Consider the following 16,550-nt stretch of genomic DNA (forward strand, 5'->3'; position numbering starts at 1 on the left):
TAAATTAGGGAAGGGGGTGCAATCAGAGAAAGCTTCACAAAAAAGGTAAAGCTTCTTTTGGGTTTGGATGGACAGATGGAAGCATCCTCCAGGTGAGCATGGAGGGGAAAGCTATTCTATACAAAGGGACCCACATGCCCCAAAGCACTGAGGCTTGAAAGAACAGAATCATTGATATCTAAAGAGCAGCCATTTCAAGTGTCAAATGAAGGAGTGGCCAGAGAATAAATCTGAGAGGTAGCCTGGAGTCAGATTATAAAGTGATTTGTATGTTTTGCTTAGATGCTTGGACTATATTCAATATGTGCTTGGAGAATCTTCGAAGGGTTTTAAGTAGGAGAGAATTGGAAATCTTTTAAAAAATATATTAGTATCTTTTTTTTTTCTGCCTGAGTAAGTAGAATATACTGAACATAATTGAACCTTTTACTGATAACTGAAGATCTTTCAGTGATCTTCTCAATGAACATCAGTTCTCATTTTATAAAGGAACACATTGAAATATAGAAGGTGTAGGACTTCCTCCTCTTTAGAGACCCAGGAAATATTTTTTGAAGTTTTCTTTATAAAACAAATTACTATGAATGTATTTTGTCTTAATTTTTCTCATTCTTGTTAATGCTTGTAAAGGTCTGGGGAAAGATTTTGGTTGACAGCTTTTACTGACTGGATTTTTTCTTAATTTTACTATGGAAAATCACTGATTAATAGATGGTATCCACCTACATGCTGAGTGAGGGGTAAAATTGTGCCAGTTATGGGTAGAATTTGGAGAGTCACATTCATCAATTTACCCCCTATTGTTTACTCAACACATAATAGTTACTATATAAACCTATGGTGAACTGAAAAGAATTTGCAATATACATGGTAACATTTTTTTCTGAGGAAAACTGAATTACTGGCTTAACTGGTAGTTCTTTGATATGGCTTACCTGGTAGTTCTTTGATATGGCTTACCTTTATATATAAACAAAGGGAGAATAAGTGATCATAATGTGTGAAATTTCACCTTTAAAAGAGTTTAACAAAGATCTATATACAAGGATGTTGAAAAGCTTTAGTCATACTGGCACATTGGGGGAATATTTCTTTTTAAAGAATGGGGATCTGGCTTAGAGATGGAAAACAAAGGTAGGAGACATAAAGTCCCTCTGAAGGGAAAAGTGCAAATTGTCAATTTCTGCAGGGTTAGAACTGCAGCTGTGTTCAATAATACTGAACATTCTTAAGAATGACCTGCATATCCATGCTTGCAGATTTCCTAAATTTTTCCTCAATGTGAAATACCAATAGCAGTATTAGTACCAGGAGTCTGGGTGTATGGGCTAAAAAGTAATAAGTAATCCTATTGTGGGCAAGTATGAAATAGAGAAAAAAATAATATAAATTATATTTGTAAGGTGATGATCTCAACGTGGTTGGTTAGGTGTGACAAAGAGAATCTAGAGGTTACTGTAGACAGCCTTCTGGAGTTATGAGCCCAATGTGCTAGTGTAACAAAATAATCTTGGCCTTATAAAGCAAGTGATTTACAAAGAACTTGAAAACATTGCCTAGATCTTGATTTTTAAAAAATACCATGAAGGCCATATAAATATAATCCAGATATTTCCTTATCTCCTACTAGAAACACCTAAACCACCTACAACGTTTCCCTTTTCTCACTCTTCCATATTTATAGGTATCCCAGGAGATTTTTCCCCTGAACTCACGGAAAAGTCCTATCGACTACCGATGTTTATTCCCCCTTTTCTGGTATAAATCCCTTCCACGGTACTGCTGAGCGCTGCCACTATCTTGGCATCATTGGTTTCCACTGGGCTCTCACTGCAAATGCACTAAACATCCTGAGGTCCAAAGTCTCTCGAAGTTCATTGGCAAAGAGGGGCAGAACATTTAACCATTTACCCCTAACATTCACAGATGGGTACCAAAGCACTTGAGTACCCAATTTTAGTAGGTACGACACTTTCGGTTCTTGCAGTTCCCATGGGAAACTGGGGAACTCCTAACGCAGACCACACCAGGCTGCAGCAGAATTCCTCCTCTTTTCATGCGTGAGGTTTCGCGGCAGGGTTAAGCTTCCGGTGCCAGACTGCCCCATTCTCTCAAGAAATAGCCTTCTGGTGCCCGCTTGGGCTCAACCTGGGCTCCCCCCTGGCACAGTTCTAGCAAGGGGGATGGATTTCTTCAACTTTGCAGGCTGGCATGGTGGGTGGGCATCTATTCAATCTTTTCAGAAGAGTAACTTAGCTCTCGTGACAAACCCCGAGATAACAACAGAGGACGTGAACTAAACAGAACTTTTAATGGAAGCGATTTAAAGGGTTTTTTTAAATGAATGCGGGACAAACAAGGACACCTCTAGGTTTGCAGATACTTTTATTAAAGCTCTCTGGAGTAGCGAAATGCCAGTGGGATCGTCAGTAGGAGTAGAGTGGACGGTGAGTGAAAATTTGTTGAGTACATCTCAGAAGTTAGTACTAGAATTTCAGGTATTCTAACTCATTCTAACCACTCCATTCAGTAGACCGAAGGATGAGATTCCGCAGTATCCCAGCTCCAGTTCCCGATATATTACTCATCTGGAGAAGATTTTGAGATTTTCTCTTCTCCCTTTCCGTCTTTCTCCAATACAGGCTGTGAGTTTGTCTACCACCCCTACCAATATTTAAAGGGAAAGGCGCTTAGAACAAGGCAAAGTAGGGGGGGAGGACTTTGCGGCTGTTTCTGAAACCCGTAAAGAGAGAGAGCGATAATGGGTAAGGGGCGTGCAGACTAACTCCTTCCTTGCCCAATCAGGTGCACAGGAAGATGTCCTTTTACCAATAAAAATAAAGTTCGCTTTCCGGAGGCGGGAGGGTGAGCCTTGACTGCCAGTTCTCCAAAGCAACGATAGAGTAGAAGACGGAGAATGATTAGAGGTAGGACCAACCCAGGAAAGGGGGCGGGGTGAAGGTGGGGGGTAACTCTGAGCGGCGGCTGGACTGGCGAGTGGGATGCGAGAACTGCTGTTCCTGTAGTAGTGTTTCTCGCCAATCAGGAAGGCTAGGGAGTGGGCGGGGCGGGGAAGAGGTGGGAAGAGCTCGCAGTACCGCCGGGCGCCCGTCGGGCTCTGGGGGGAGAGAGAGAGAAATCCGGTAAAAATCAGAGTCGGAGGGAGGTTTAACCACAGATCGGTTCCGATCGGATTATTCCTTAAAGGGGACGCGCCATTGTCAAGAGAACGGAGCCTGGGGCCCGAGGGCGGGGACCGGCGGCGCCCGAGGAGTGAGGCAGCTGCACTTGGACTGGGGACGGGTAGGTGTTGCCTGGGGAAAAGCGCTTCATTTCACTTTCTCTTCCAGCCCCAGGGGCAGGCGCCGGGATGCCCGCCGACTGGCGGCCACAGCCCTGGCGGGAGACGAGGTCGCCGGCCCTCGCTCGCTGCCTTTCTGATGGGAGTCGAGGTGGGGGCGGGCCAGGATGGCTGGCAAGCTGCGCCGCCCGGGCCAAGACTCATAACGGACACTTAGCCGCGGCGCAGCCCCCGCCTCAACCGAAAACCCGCTGGAGCGGCAGCGGGTCCTCGGGGAGCGCCGCGCGCCCCGCTCCCCCGCGCGCCCGGCTCCCCCGCGCGCGCGCTGCTTCCTTGCGCGCCCCCTCTCCCTCGCGCGCCCCATTCCGCTCGCGCGCGCCGCGTCCTCGTGGACTCGCGGGAGCCGCCCCGCGGGGAGGAAGGCGGTGGCGGTGGTGGCGAGGCGGAGGGAGGTCGGCGGTCACTGCTTTACTGCCCCGGCTAGGAAGGCAGGGCTGAGGAGCAAACTTAGCGCGGCAGCTGGCGGCCCCAGGCGAGGAGGACGCTGGGGACCCGCTGAGCGCGCGGAGTCGCCAGCCCGGCCCAGCATTGTCCTGCTTTTCCTTTGCTCTCGTCTCTCCGCCCACTGCTCGCGGTAGTGGGGAGGGGTGCGGACGCGGGCGCCGTGCCCGCGTCGCTCCGCGCCTTCCGCGCACCCCCAGACCCCGAGCTTGCCCGAGCCGGAATCGGCCCCACCGACGCCGCAGCCACCGCCTGCGGGCCGTCGGGGCCAGTGAGTGTCCTTGCAGCTCTCAGTCTCCACACCGGCGCAGGCTCCCTGGGCGCTGAGCTCTTACTTGTAACTTTTCTTTGCCAATTGCTGGAAGTTGTGGCTTCCGGGCGGCAGGTTCTTTGGACAAAACCTCAGTTTCTTGCGTTCTGGAGAGGCTGATTTCTACGGCGAAATGGTTCTTGATCGCTGTCGGTGTTTTCCTCCCATCCCAGTTTCATTTCTCGGTACCTAAAATCGCTTTTCTCGTGGATTTGCATTGTAAGGGAGCATTAACCTCTCTCAGGTCAAGATAATTTGAAAAGAAAAAAAAAAGGGAGCGGTGCTGATGAGGAGCTAGAGCTCTATGTAGAGCCGAATGCGCCTTAACCTTTGAACTGTGGAAAGTATTACCTCGACTTTACTGGCGGAGCTTCTTTTGGAAGGAAAAAAAATTGCAAAACGAAACAGAACAAAAAACTCCAGGTTGCTAGAGTCTATAGGATTAGGGAAAAAAAAAAACTTTTGATTAAAGTTAGTTTTGTAACTGTTCTGCCCAGCAGATATCTCCGTAAATTTCTGCTACTGAGCCCATAGGCATTATAATTAGTAACAGTAACTTGTACTATTGATAAGACAAATTTAAGTAGTTTTTTTCCATCTTGAGCACTGCTGCTATTCTATACCTGTCAATACTTGCTAAAGAAATTATATTTAGAAACAGTACCTCCTTGTTAGAGATCTTATTTAGAAAAGGAATGTTTTCATGAACATTCATTTTTGACAGTTTCTTCTTGTGCAGTACTTTGTAGAGTACTTGCATGTGCAAGTTACAACCCTATAAACAAAGCTGCGGTGTGTGTGTTATTCTGTAGTCTTTTTTTGGCTACTCATTATCAAAGATAGCATTCCATCCTGTCTTTTCTTCCATTCTGAGTTATTTTGTAAAATTACTTCTCTAGAAAAGTGAATTTTATTGGAACCTCTGGCCCAGCGGGGTGTTTTTCTTTTTTCTTTTTTTTAAGCAATACTAACAACTTTCCAAAGTGTTCATTGATTATATGAGTGGTGTGCAGCATTATAACATAAGTTCACAGGCTCAGCAATAACAACAGAGAAGCTATACTTGGGAATCTAAAAGCCAATTTCAGGTAATAATATTTGAGAGATACTTGACTCTTCCTATAGAATTTAGGAAGTGTAGACGCACAAACACATGATCTTTCGTAGTAATCTTGATGGTATCTGGCGTTGTTACACCTAATATCCTTCTTCCTCCTCTTCTCTTTGATCCTCTTCTTTGATAAGTATGTCAGGCAGGCCTGCTGGCATAATCTTCTTTTACATCTCATAATAGAAAGTAGAAGATTAAAACAAGCTTCCAAATTTCTATTTTTGTTTACTTACCAGCTTATTTAAACAATAGAGGAGAGAATTCCTGAACTTTTAAAAGATTGCATATAAAGAAAACACTCAGAAAGAATTATCTTTGAACTATCTAGGCTATGTTTCCTGGAAAACATATTTTTCCTGTGTGCTTTTCACATTGTTTTAAACACATTGTCCTAAATATACACATTGCCAGGGCATTTCTTGAATTGTGCACTGTCCATTGAGATCCCTGGGAACTAGGACTGTCCTCTATTTCTGTGCAGATTCACTGTGTCACCTAGTGTTTTTCTAGTGCCAATTAATGTGTTGACTTAGGTCTTTTTGACAGAAAACGATAATGTTCTATAGAGGCTGCTTGAGAGGCTTATATATTTATTTTTTTAAATAAACACCTTTCTGAGCAAGTTACACCAAAGAATAGCAATTGGTTTAGTGTCTGGGGGAAGATATATTAATCTAGGTGCTTTTTGTTCTGTGTACAAAACTGTGATTTAATTGTTTATAATATCTGTTCCACAGACATCTTTTGTGATGGTGATTGCTTCTTGTCCCAATTATTAGAATTAGGTTTAATCTGTTAACATCTGTTGAGTACCCATTTATTTGAGGAGTTTTATGGAAAGGTAAAGTAGAAATGGATGACAGTCATTGCTCTCAAAGTTATGGAGTTTAATGGGAAGATGCAAAATTATCATCCATAGGGAAAAGATAATGTGTATCCCATTGCAGTAACAGGTGCAAACTAACAGTGACACAGGATTCATGCCAAAATGGTAAAGGAATAGTGGAATGATACAAGAAACTTAGGAGATGTGGGAAAGTTTTCATTGCTTTATGTAGCAAATTTTATAATATATTTTTTAAAAATTAAAAAAATAAAGTATGTTTGGGGTGTATGTTCACTACTTGAACTATTTTTAATGTATGAAATACTGAGGGGGGGCAGAGCATGTACTCTGAATTTCACCTATTGTTACCTCATTAGAGGGATCATCTATATAACCCAGCTCAAATGTCACCTTGTCTGCAAGCTCTCCTGTTCTCCTGATCCTAAGTGATGGCTCTTTTCTCTTGCTCCTGTAAAGTCCTTTTACAGCACAAGCCATGCTCTGACTTACAGTATAGTTATGTATTTATTCATTAGCTTGTGGATTTTGGTAAAAACCATTAACAAAAGTTGGAGCCTTCCCGCCCCGCCCAGTCCCTTTTACTGTTGCCTAAAGTACTTGAGCAGGTTTATTATTATTAGCCCAATAGAGTCTGTAAAACCATAAGCAATAAAAAAGTTCATATTGTTTTCTTTGGGGAAAGAGTATATGAGTGTTTAAAGGAAAAACCAGTTTTTTCCTTATCACCAGTTTCACATGCTCATTGTAAAATATTGCTATGAAGGAAGTGTATAACTTAGAAACTAAATATCCCCTCTAACATGGCCCCTATCACATTATAACTATTGGTAATGGTTTTAATTCCAGGGTTTTTTTCCCCTTCTTTTTTTTTATTACCTTCAGATAGGAGTGCCTTAAACTATCATACTTGAAAAATTTTAATGAGTAAGTTATGTTTACTGGGAATGGAGAAAGGTAATCAATTTTTATACACTTATTTATTTTATATAATAAAATAAATAATTATTTATTAATTTCTCCAGGCTCAGTTATTATGGTTATTTTACCTGTTCTTGAGAAACAAGGCTCCCACCAGTATTTTTGTGTTCAAAACATAGACTATGATTTACAGACTATTAGAATCATAATCATTTCAAAGATGGTCAAAACCTGTGTCCCTGAACATTTTAAGTATCTTTACGCTAAAATGTTTTTGGAGTACATACCGTAAGCCTAATCTCTTTTCATTTCTTGATTCTTCTCATCTCTAGAGAGCATTAAAAATTGCTCCGAGACTGCCAACTGGCACTGCTCACAGTAGCCCCTGGAGGAATGTAGGAAGATATTTGTTTCTCATCAATTCACACGCAGAGGTTGTACTCTACCCTTATGTTGCTCATTATGAAAAGGGAGCTACAATTTAGGCTGATGAAGGAGGTGATAAGATTCTGTTGTTCTGGATGCTTCTTTAAGCCAGCCCAGGTGGGAAAAAAGGTTTTCCAAAGGCTCCTAAATAGAAAACCCAGCTGCAAGCAGCCAGGGCTAATCAGGTGAGAAATCTCCGTTTATTCAGCAAGTTTTTATTGAAAACTACACCTAATTTGTGCACCATGTAGGCACTGAGAATAGGATGATGAAGTCTGTCTGGGCCACAAGCTATGAGCGCCTCTGAGTAGGATCCTTAAATAGACAGAGTGGTACATGTGGATGAAAGGTAGTGTATATGATGTGTACTTTTAGGTGATTTGTTATTCACCCTTGTTTGTTGTTCTGTATAGCTTCTTTCAAAGTATCCTAACAAACAAACCTGGTATTCCATAGGAGGTGGGTTGGGGTCCATGGAACCTGTTAAAAGTAAATCTGTGAGCTGTAGAATTTTTTTTTTTTTTTATATTTCAAGCACTGCTATTCCTGTGAGGCAGAATATTTCAGAAATTCTGCAGATGTTGATGTGTCTTTCCTTATACCCTACAAGGATCGTCCATTGCATAGACCACCGTTATGACACTGTATCTGTATCCTAGTAGGTAATTCACAGTTTACTGATAGAGTAGTAACACATTATTTTAAACTCAAAATGCTATAATAAATAGATAGCTTTATCAGGATTTTTTTATGTTATGAAAATAATTGTTTTGAAAAATCACTTGTGTTAAAATATAGTGTGAAGTATTTCTAACTTTTACAAAATGGACTACCTCCTTTCCCCGCAAGCCTGTTCTGTTGCTCGATCTTTGTATTTGTGGGGAAAGAATCAGATTGTTGAGAAAGGGGCCTTGTAGAGTTGTCAGTGATGGAGTCAACCAGGCTAGGAAGAATATCTGACCAAGGATACATCCTATGGAGTTTGACCATAATGCAGCAAGTGTGATTTGTTGAGTTTTGAGAAGAGTTAAAAGTTTTAAATAACAGCTTAATTGAGATATAATTTACATACCATACAATTCACCTATTTAAAATGTACAAGTCAATGTTTTTTAGTATATTCCGGAGTTGTACACCTCTATCACAACCAATTTTAGAACTTTTTCATCACCCCATCGCCTTCCTTACCTCCCTCCTCAGCCCTAGGCAACTGCTAATCTACATTCCATCTCTACACATTTGCTATTCTGGATCTTTCATATAAATGAAAGATAACATTTTAATAAATGTGCGTTCCTGTATAAATCCGTCCCTCTAATGTGCATAAATCCTAGGAGTAGAGAGGGTCTTTTCATGACCCTAGAAGTTTAGAAAGATTTTTTAAAAAGGGAATTTATCTAAATCCTTATTCTACCTACGCCTGGAGAGAAATGGAAAAAGAGATTTTTTCCCCCAATAAAAATCATGACTCATTTTGAAAGAAAGAAAGAAAAAGACTCATTTTGGTGACACTTTTTTATGTTCATTTAATCATTTGGTGACTCTCTACAAGTAATTTGTTTCAAGTTCTGTATACTGGACTTAAATAAAGGATGGTACTTTGAAAGAAGTTGAAAGTACTTGGTAAGTTCTAATCATTGTTGAATATAACTTGATGTTTACCTTATTGGTTCAGAATATATGGCGCAACTTGTCATTTATTTGATCAGAGATAGTGCTGTGTAAGTTGACTGTGATGAACTTGTATTGCCCCTGCACAGTGCTGGAGACCTTGTAGGCACTTAATAAGTGTATATTGGTTGCCTGACCACTATGATTATAGATATTTTCATCAGCTCTCTAGTCCTTATTTTCTGTCTTGTAGTAATAATAGCAACTACATTTATTGAGTGCTTACTAAGTAATAAGTTCTTTATATGTACTATCTTTTAAAGTAAAAGGATGCAATTTAGTTTTGAGAATTTTCTGTATCTCCATTGATTGTGGTTTTACAGGCTTCTGATCATTTCTTTTTTTTTTTTTAAGATTATTTTGAATGACCATTTTTGATCAAACCTAAGACACTTTGATGCCACTGCATTTTTGAACTTTTAGGAAATGTCAACATAAAGTTTTTACCAACTAAATGTCGCTGTTGGGTGGCAGCAGTTCTATTTTAGAACAACCATACTTCAGAGAGGTTGAAGTGGTGGTGGTGGTGTTTTTTTAAAGGGCATCTGGGAATTGAAGAAGGGGATATTAGTTTGTTCATTTACTGCAGTGCAGCTTCATTTTTTTAGGTTGTAAAACATTCACAGATACGCCTTGTTGCCTGAATGAATTTCAACATAATATTTCAACTTCTCAGGACTCCTTGTTTTGTTTTGTCCTATTTTGTGTGTTGTTTTTTTTTTTGGGTGTGTCTCTATTTCCTGGTAACATTCAGATGTGATGTAATTTAGTTCAATACTAAAGAATGCTGGAAAGATAATTTAAATGTGATTTTCAGTTTTCTTCTCCATTAAAAAAATTTAAGATGGATAATTCTGTCTATAATACTAGTAAAAAAAATATTACTTTGGTGGTTCCATTCATGTGTCCTGGGTGTCAGTGAACTCATCACAGTGTATTTGCAGAATCTCCAGCCATTAGTCTCCTCAGTCAGCAATATACAGATCACCATATTTTGTTCATTTGTTGGTGAAACCATTCTTTTCTAAAGCATGTCTGGTTTTGGGGGGTAGATTTGCTTATTACTTTATTGTTAACTGTATCTCTTTGTTTGCTCTCATTGCACCCACCTGTAGTAGTTTACTCCCCTTTCTGATTTGGTATTTTCCATGTGATATGAGACTAGAACCCAAAACCGCTTGTTGAATGGTGGATAAAAATGATAGAAGGTTCTGGGTGAGAAACTGAAGAACTTCCTGTGCATGGAGCTTTAGTGCTAGGACCTTGTTGTGTTGGTTTTTACTACTTAGAAGTAAAAGGTGGTATAACAGGGTGGTATATTTAACTTCCCCTGAATAATGGATCTCTTAAAATTCTGTCTTATTAAGTCTAACTCAAGTGGATGGAGAATAATTAAGTGGATGGAAAATAATTCTTTTCTGGATGTCTTGATAGTCTACTTCTTGTGAGAACCCAACCCACAAGCTTGTATACCAGGATACCTGTATGCATTGGTATATTGTTTGTTGCAATTCAGAACGTAATGCAATACCATGAGCAGAAATTAGAGGCTTTAAATAACTGTGAGGTTGCATGTAAAATAGCCACATGTGCCTGTTATCTCGGTATTTATATTTAAACAGGATCTTTTGCTAATCTATTTTCTTTGAGGTAAAATTATCTTTGTAGATGCACTTTTCTGTGTTTATGTTGATGGTAACTTAGGCTGTGTATTGTATTTAATATTCCTGGCAATACTGAATCCATCCAGTTTCAGTGAATACTGGTTAGAGTTTTAGTCATACATTTCTTTATGGTTGTTTCACTTTTTCCTGTTGTAGAACTCATGGAGTCATAATGTTTAAGAGCTGGACTGTCCTTGGGAATGATCTAATACGACTCCTACATTTTGTAGACGAGGATGAGATTGTGACTTGTTTAACCTATGGATAAAAATTGAGTTCTTTTTGATTCTCAATCCCATGTTTTTCCTGTTCTGGCATATGCTTGCCCAAGTAAAAAAATGTAAAAGATAGAGTCTTAGATTATTGTAGTCTCTGTAACAGAGGTCTGCAAAAGTTTTATGTCACACTCCAGCAGCATAAAAAAATGTATCTGCATTCCCAATATGTGTATGTTTTTTGTAAACTATGTACTATAATATTATGTACATAAGACATTAACAAAAATAATGAGATAAAGATGAAAAATATTTTAGAACAATTTAAAATGTATTATTTCCATGTTTTTGATTCCACTTAAAATATTAGTAATTTTAGAAATAAGTATGATTGAATGTCTTCACTTACAAAAAAACTTTTTATTTTGAAATAATTATAAATTCATGGCAAGTTGCAAAAATAGTACAAGGAGTCCTGTGTAACCTTCATTCAGTGTCCCTCAGTTGTAATATCTTATATAACACAACATATTTATAACAACATTAAACCAGGGAACTAACATTGGTACAGTACTGTTAAGTAGCTATATTCAGATTTCATGTTTTTTAATGCACTCATTCATGTGTATGTGTGTGTATAGTTCTATGCAATTTGATAACATTTCATGTCTGGATTCATTTAACCACCACCACAATCAAGATACAGTACTGTTCCGTCACTGCCAAGAAACTCCCTCACGCAGCTCAAGGTCTCCTCCTTCCCCACCCTCCCCATCCCTATTTACTGGCAACCTGTAATTTGTTCCCCATCTCTATAATTGTGTCATTTTGAGAATGTTACATAAATGGAATCATACTGTATGTAATCTTTTGAGATGGACTTTTCTTCACCCAACCCAATGCCCTAGAGAACCATCCGAGCTGTCGTATGTATCAGTAGTTCATTTCTTTTTAGTGCTGAGTGGGGTTCAGTGTATGGATGTACAACAGTACACAGTTTGCTAACTCTTTACCTGTTGAAGAGCATAGGAGTTGTTTCCAGCTTTTGGCTGTTACAAATAAAGCTACTGTGCACATTTGTTCTTTTTTTTAAAAATTTTTTATTTATTTATTTTTGGTTGTGTTGGGTCTTCGTTTCTGTGCGAGGGCTTTCTCTAGTTGTGGCAAGTGGGGGCCACTCTTCATCGCGGTGCGCGGGCCTCTCACTATCGCGGCCTCTCTTGTTGCGGAGCACAGGCTCCAGACACGCAGGCTCAGTAGTTGTGGCTCACGGGCCTAGTTGCTCTGCGGCATGTGGGATCTTCCCAGACCAGGGCTCGAACCCGTGTCCCCTGCATTAGCAGGCAGACTCTCAACCACTGTACCACCAGGGAAGCCCTGCACATTTGTATATAGATTTTTGTGTGAACATAAGTTTTCATTTCTCTGGTGTAAGTGCCCAAGAGTGTAATTGCTGGGTTGTATTCTAAGCGTATGTTTAGTTTTACAAGAAATGGCCAGACTATCTTCCAGACTGGCTATATATTCCCAGCAGCAATGTATGAAAGAGCCAGCTTCTCTACATGCTTGCCAGAATTTGGTTATTTTCACTGTTTTTAAAAAATTGTAGTCATTTTAATAGTTGTGTAGTGATAGCTCATTGTAGTTTCAATTTGCCTTTCCCTAGTGGGCAAATTGTTTCCCTAATGAGCAAATTGGGTTGTTTCTCATTGTTGAGTTTTGAGAGTTCTTTATATATTCTAGATATAAGTCTTTTGTTAGATATGTGATTGGCACAAATTTTCTACCCATCCACAGCTTGTCTTTTCATCCTCTTAACAGGGATTTTTTACAGAGGCAAGAAGGTTTTAAATTTTCATGTAGTGCATTTAATCATTGTTTTTTCTTTTATGATTGTTCTTTTGGTGTCATGTCTATGGACTGTTCACCTAGTCCTAGGTCTCAAAGACTTTTTTTCCCCTGTGTTTTCTTCTAAAAGTTTTATAGATTATGTTTTACAAGGTAATCACATTTTTACCTTACAGCTTTTGATAAAGCACTGGTATTGGTAACATGCAGTTGTCAGCTCTCCCATTTTCTTGTTGCTTGCTTGTATTTTGCTTTATTAATATTATGTTTAATCTCCCTTTCTTTGCAAAAATCTTAAAAATCCATCCATGAGTGATATCATAATTCTACTGAGATCGGCAGATCTACTTACTTGGGCCCATGCGGGCTGCAGCATGTTGTGATCTGCTGACAGTGAACAGGTGAGGACATCACAGACAACCCCTCCAGGGTGTGAAACTGCTACCTCTCCCTTAGGAGACTTTTATCTACTGCAATACTGTGTGTGTAGTCAGCGTCGCAAACAGAAACCCTTCTGAATATTTTAAGCTAGAAGAGATTTCATACAAGGTATTAGGTGCTTACAGAATTGTTAGAAGGGCCTAACAGCAGGTTTTAGGGGGTCAATCCAGAGGTAACTCACCAGGGCAGCTCAGAGGCCACCCTGGGAGCCGTGCTGGAATCCAGACCTCGTGCCACCTCTGCCACTGCTGCATTTGCCTCTAGATACTCTGAAAACTGCAGGACAGACCCCAACTTGCAGCCCTGGATTAGGAAGTCAGATCAAGACACCTCTGCTGCTGGTGCTCCTGGCGCCCCACTTCTCGTCACCCAAGAAGCTGGGGGATGGACTCTGGAATTATGCTGTAGAGAAATCTCATATTTCCACAACTGTGCTTGCCCCCCAAACAACTAAAAAGGCTCCTTTCTAATTGCTCATAGGTAGGCGGGAGGTGAAGTGCGCCAATCTGTGGTGTCCAGCATAGTTCACGTAAATGCCGTAAGACGGAAGCAGCCTGATGCAGGACCAAGAGCAGGTGCTGGTGTCAGTCTGACACATTGAATATTAGTAAACCTCAAATTTCAAATTTAAGATAACACATATATACTATCTTCTAGTATTTTCTTTTTACCTTATTGCCTTGAGAACCCTTCTTTTGAGGCTTGCATTTACTCCACTTTGAACTTAATACATTTTGCATGACTAAGTAGTAGGAACATAGCAGGTCTGGTATGATTTTTTTCCCAAATATTTAAATTTTATTCTTAATGTCTCACAATTTTTGAAACCATATTTTTCCTTTTTTTAATAAATATATACAAGTATAAAATGTTACTGTTTTGGGGAACACACATTAAATTCAGTCAACATTATTCTCTTACTGTCTGGACCTGAGCTTTCCCTCTTACACCTATGTTTTCCCCAGCTCTCCCTGGAGAATTCTGTGAAAGAAGTGGATTTTCTCCTAGAACTGTGCTTTGGTGTCAGAGGCACTCCAGCCAGCAGCCAGCAGTACTTTGGTTTCTATTTGTTGAAAATAATTAAAGTTTGGTTTGTTTTATTGCATACTTTGAATTTTATTCCTGGGTGTAACAAATTTTGGCATAAAACCAAAAATTGAGACATACAGATATCTTTGCAAAGACTGGTTTTATATGGTCTGTAATGACAGTCAATTTAAAATACAATAAAATAAGTTATATTAAAAACTTTGAGTATGTGTTCATGTGCATTTTTCTAGTGAGAAGTCTGTAGGTTCATCAGATTCTCAAAACAGAGGCCATGACCCAGGAAAGATTAAAAACGGCTGCTCTAGAGGTATAAGTTCAATCAAGATATTTGCCAAACATTTAACACCAGGGCTTCTGCCCTCAGTCACAGATCCCTTCCCTGATCTCCATCCTGTATCTGTAGACTTTTTTCAGGACATGAAAAGAAAATTATTGTTACCCAAGTGTTTAGGGAAGGGCCAAGGAACATCATAAGAGGTCATTATTAGATGAGAAGAGACACCTGGAAGTCAATTATATCACCCCAATAATTTTTTTTTTTAAGAAGATATGTTCCCATATGGCTGATGGTTTCCTGAAAAATAATGTGCTATACATGTCAAGACATAGTAAACTGTTGATATTTGCAATCCAGTATATTACATCTTGGGGGATTTATTTGAATGCTTGAAATAGTTATAAAAATAATTTATGTTCAACTCTAGAGCCTAAAATTGTACAAATGGGGAAGGAATCTACAAACTTAAACTCTGTAATTCATTTAAAATAGGTAAGAGATGATTCAGAGATACATAAATGTGTTGGATTTTCACATCCGATATGTCACATTTTCACATAGTTTTAGTTTTGTTTCTTAACTAATGACCTCTCTTCGTATGCCAAAGCCTAAGTGGAATGTAGCATGGTTTGTAGAGATTTTAAAACCTTTTGTTTAAACAAAATCATGCACAGAGATCGCTAATATAAAGTGATGAAAGGAGAGATGGTTTTTGTTGAAGTAGGGGGCAAGAAAAGCCTTACTTTTTGTACATTTCCCTTTACCGCCTCCCCTCCCCCCCGACACAAATAGAGTTATGAGGGCTTTAGAAACAGGTGGGCCTAATGTAATCACAAGGGCCTTTAAAAGAAGAAGCAGGAGGCAGCGGAGTCAGAACCAGAGAGATGGCATCATGAAGAGGAATTGATCGGGCGTTGCTGGCACTGAAGATAGAAGGCGGCCGTGAGCCGAGGAATGTGGGCAGCTTCTATAAACCAGTAAAGGCAAGAAAATGGATTCTCCTTAGAGCTTCCAGACAGGAATGCAGCTCTACTGACACTTTGATTTTAGCCCGGTGAGACCTGTTTTGGACTTCAGACTTCCGGAACTGTAAGACATATATTCATTACCACTAAATTTATGGTAATTTGTGATTGCAACAATAGTAAACTGAAACTGATACAGTGCTTACTTAATACATTTTAGGAGTAAACATTCTTTCTTAACACAGCCTGCTGAATTTTACCCTCGTCTATTTCAACATCTCTTTCTCTGTACCTGGTTTTCCCTTTTCAGAAAGAGAAGAACCAGGAGATCCTAAAATGTCTTCAGATTTATCAATTTCACTTTAATTCTTTATAGGTTTATAATATATGCAGTATAAATTAATAAAAGAATCCGAGTGCTTACCTTTTCTATGTTGGTCGTGATGAAGTTAGAAAAGAATGTGGCAGGACCCTATTGTAGATAATAATCAAACAGTTAACAACAGTTAACTACCAAGCATCAGATGACTGAGTGCCAAAGTGAGTGGTAGGGATAGTAGTAGGTATCATGAAAGAGCAAAGCAGAGAGCAGCTATTTTAGAATGGAACAACCTCTGAAGGCTTTGTGAAAGAGATTTTTGAGCTAGGAATATGCTCTTAAAGGTATTGGGGAAATTGGTTCCAACAAAAAATAATCTATGTTATTAGAAACACAAAACTTAAAGTTTACTGGTTTAATTATTATTTTATTTATTTATTATTTTATTATTTTTTGTGAACACATGGGAGAAATATATTTTTCATATTGAACTTTCTATGGTGGAGGAGAGACTCTTGTAGAATTTTAAAAACTTGTAAATGCAAACTACAGTAAATTGATGAAATATTTGTCTTGATAATGTGAAGTATAATACCTGAGATATCTATATTCCCTGTGTTGCCTGAGTGATATATTGCCTTGAGTGATACATATTGTTTTTTCGTTGTATTTTAATGTTTAAATCT

At 39.3% G+C, this 16,550-nt stretch overlaps 1 protein-coding gene across 6 annotated transcripts in view; it reads left to right on the top strand.

Moving 5' to 3' along the window:
* The first annotated feature begins 3,083 nt into the window (after positions 1 to 3,083).
* FRYL (FRY like transcription coactivator) overlaps positions 3,084 to 16,550 on the top strand; it is a 240,196-nt gene continuing 226,729 nt past the window's right edge. For all 6 annotated transcript variants that reach the window (XM_059923043.1, XM_059923047.1, XM_059923046.1 and 3 more), the window contains exon 1: positions 3,084 to 3,303. The gene's annotated coding sequence lies outside the window, so the exon portion shown is untranslated. The remainder of the gene's footprint in view (positions 3,304 to 16,550) is intronic.

The sequence above is a fragment of the Balaenoptera ricei genome, chromosome 5 (genome assembly GCF_028023285.1).
Source record: "Balaenoptera ricei isolate mBalRic1 chromosome 5, mBalRic1.hap2, whole genome shotgun sequence".
NCBI lineage: Eukaryota > Metazoa > Chordata > Mammalia > Artiodactyla > Balaenopteridae > Balaenoptera > Balaenoptera ricei.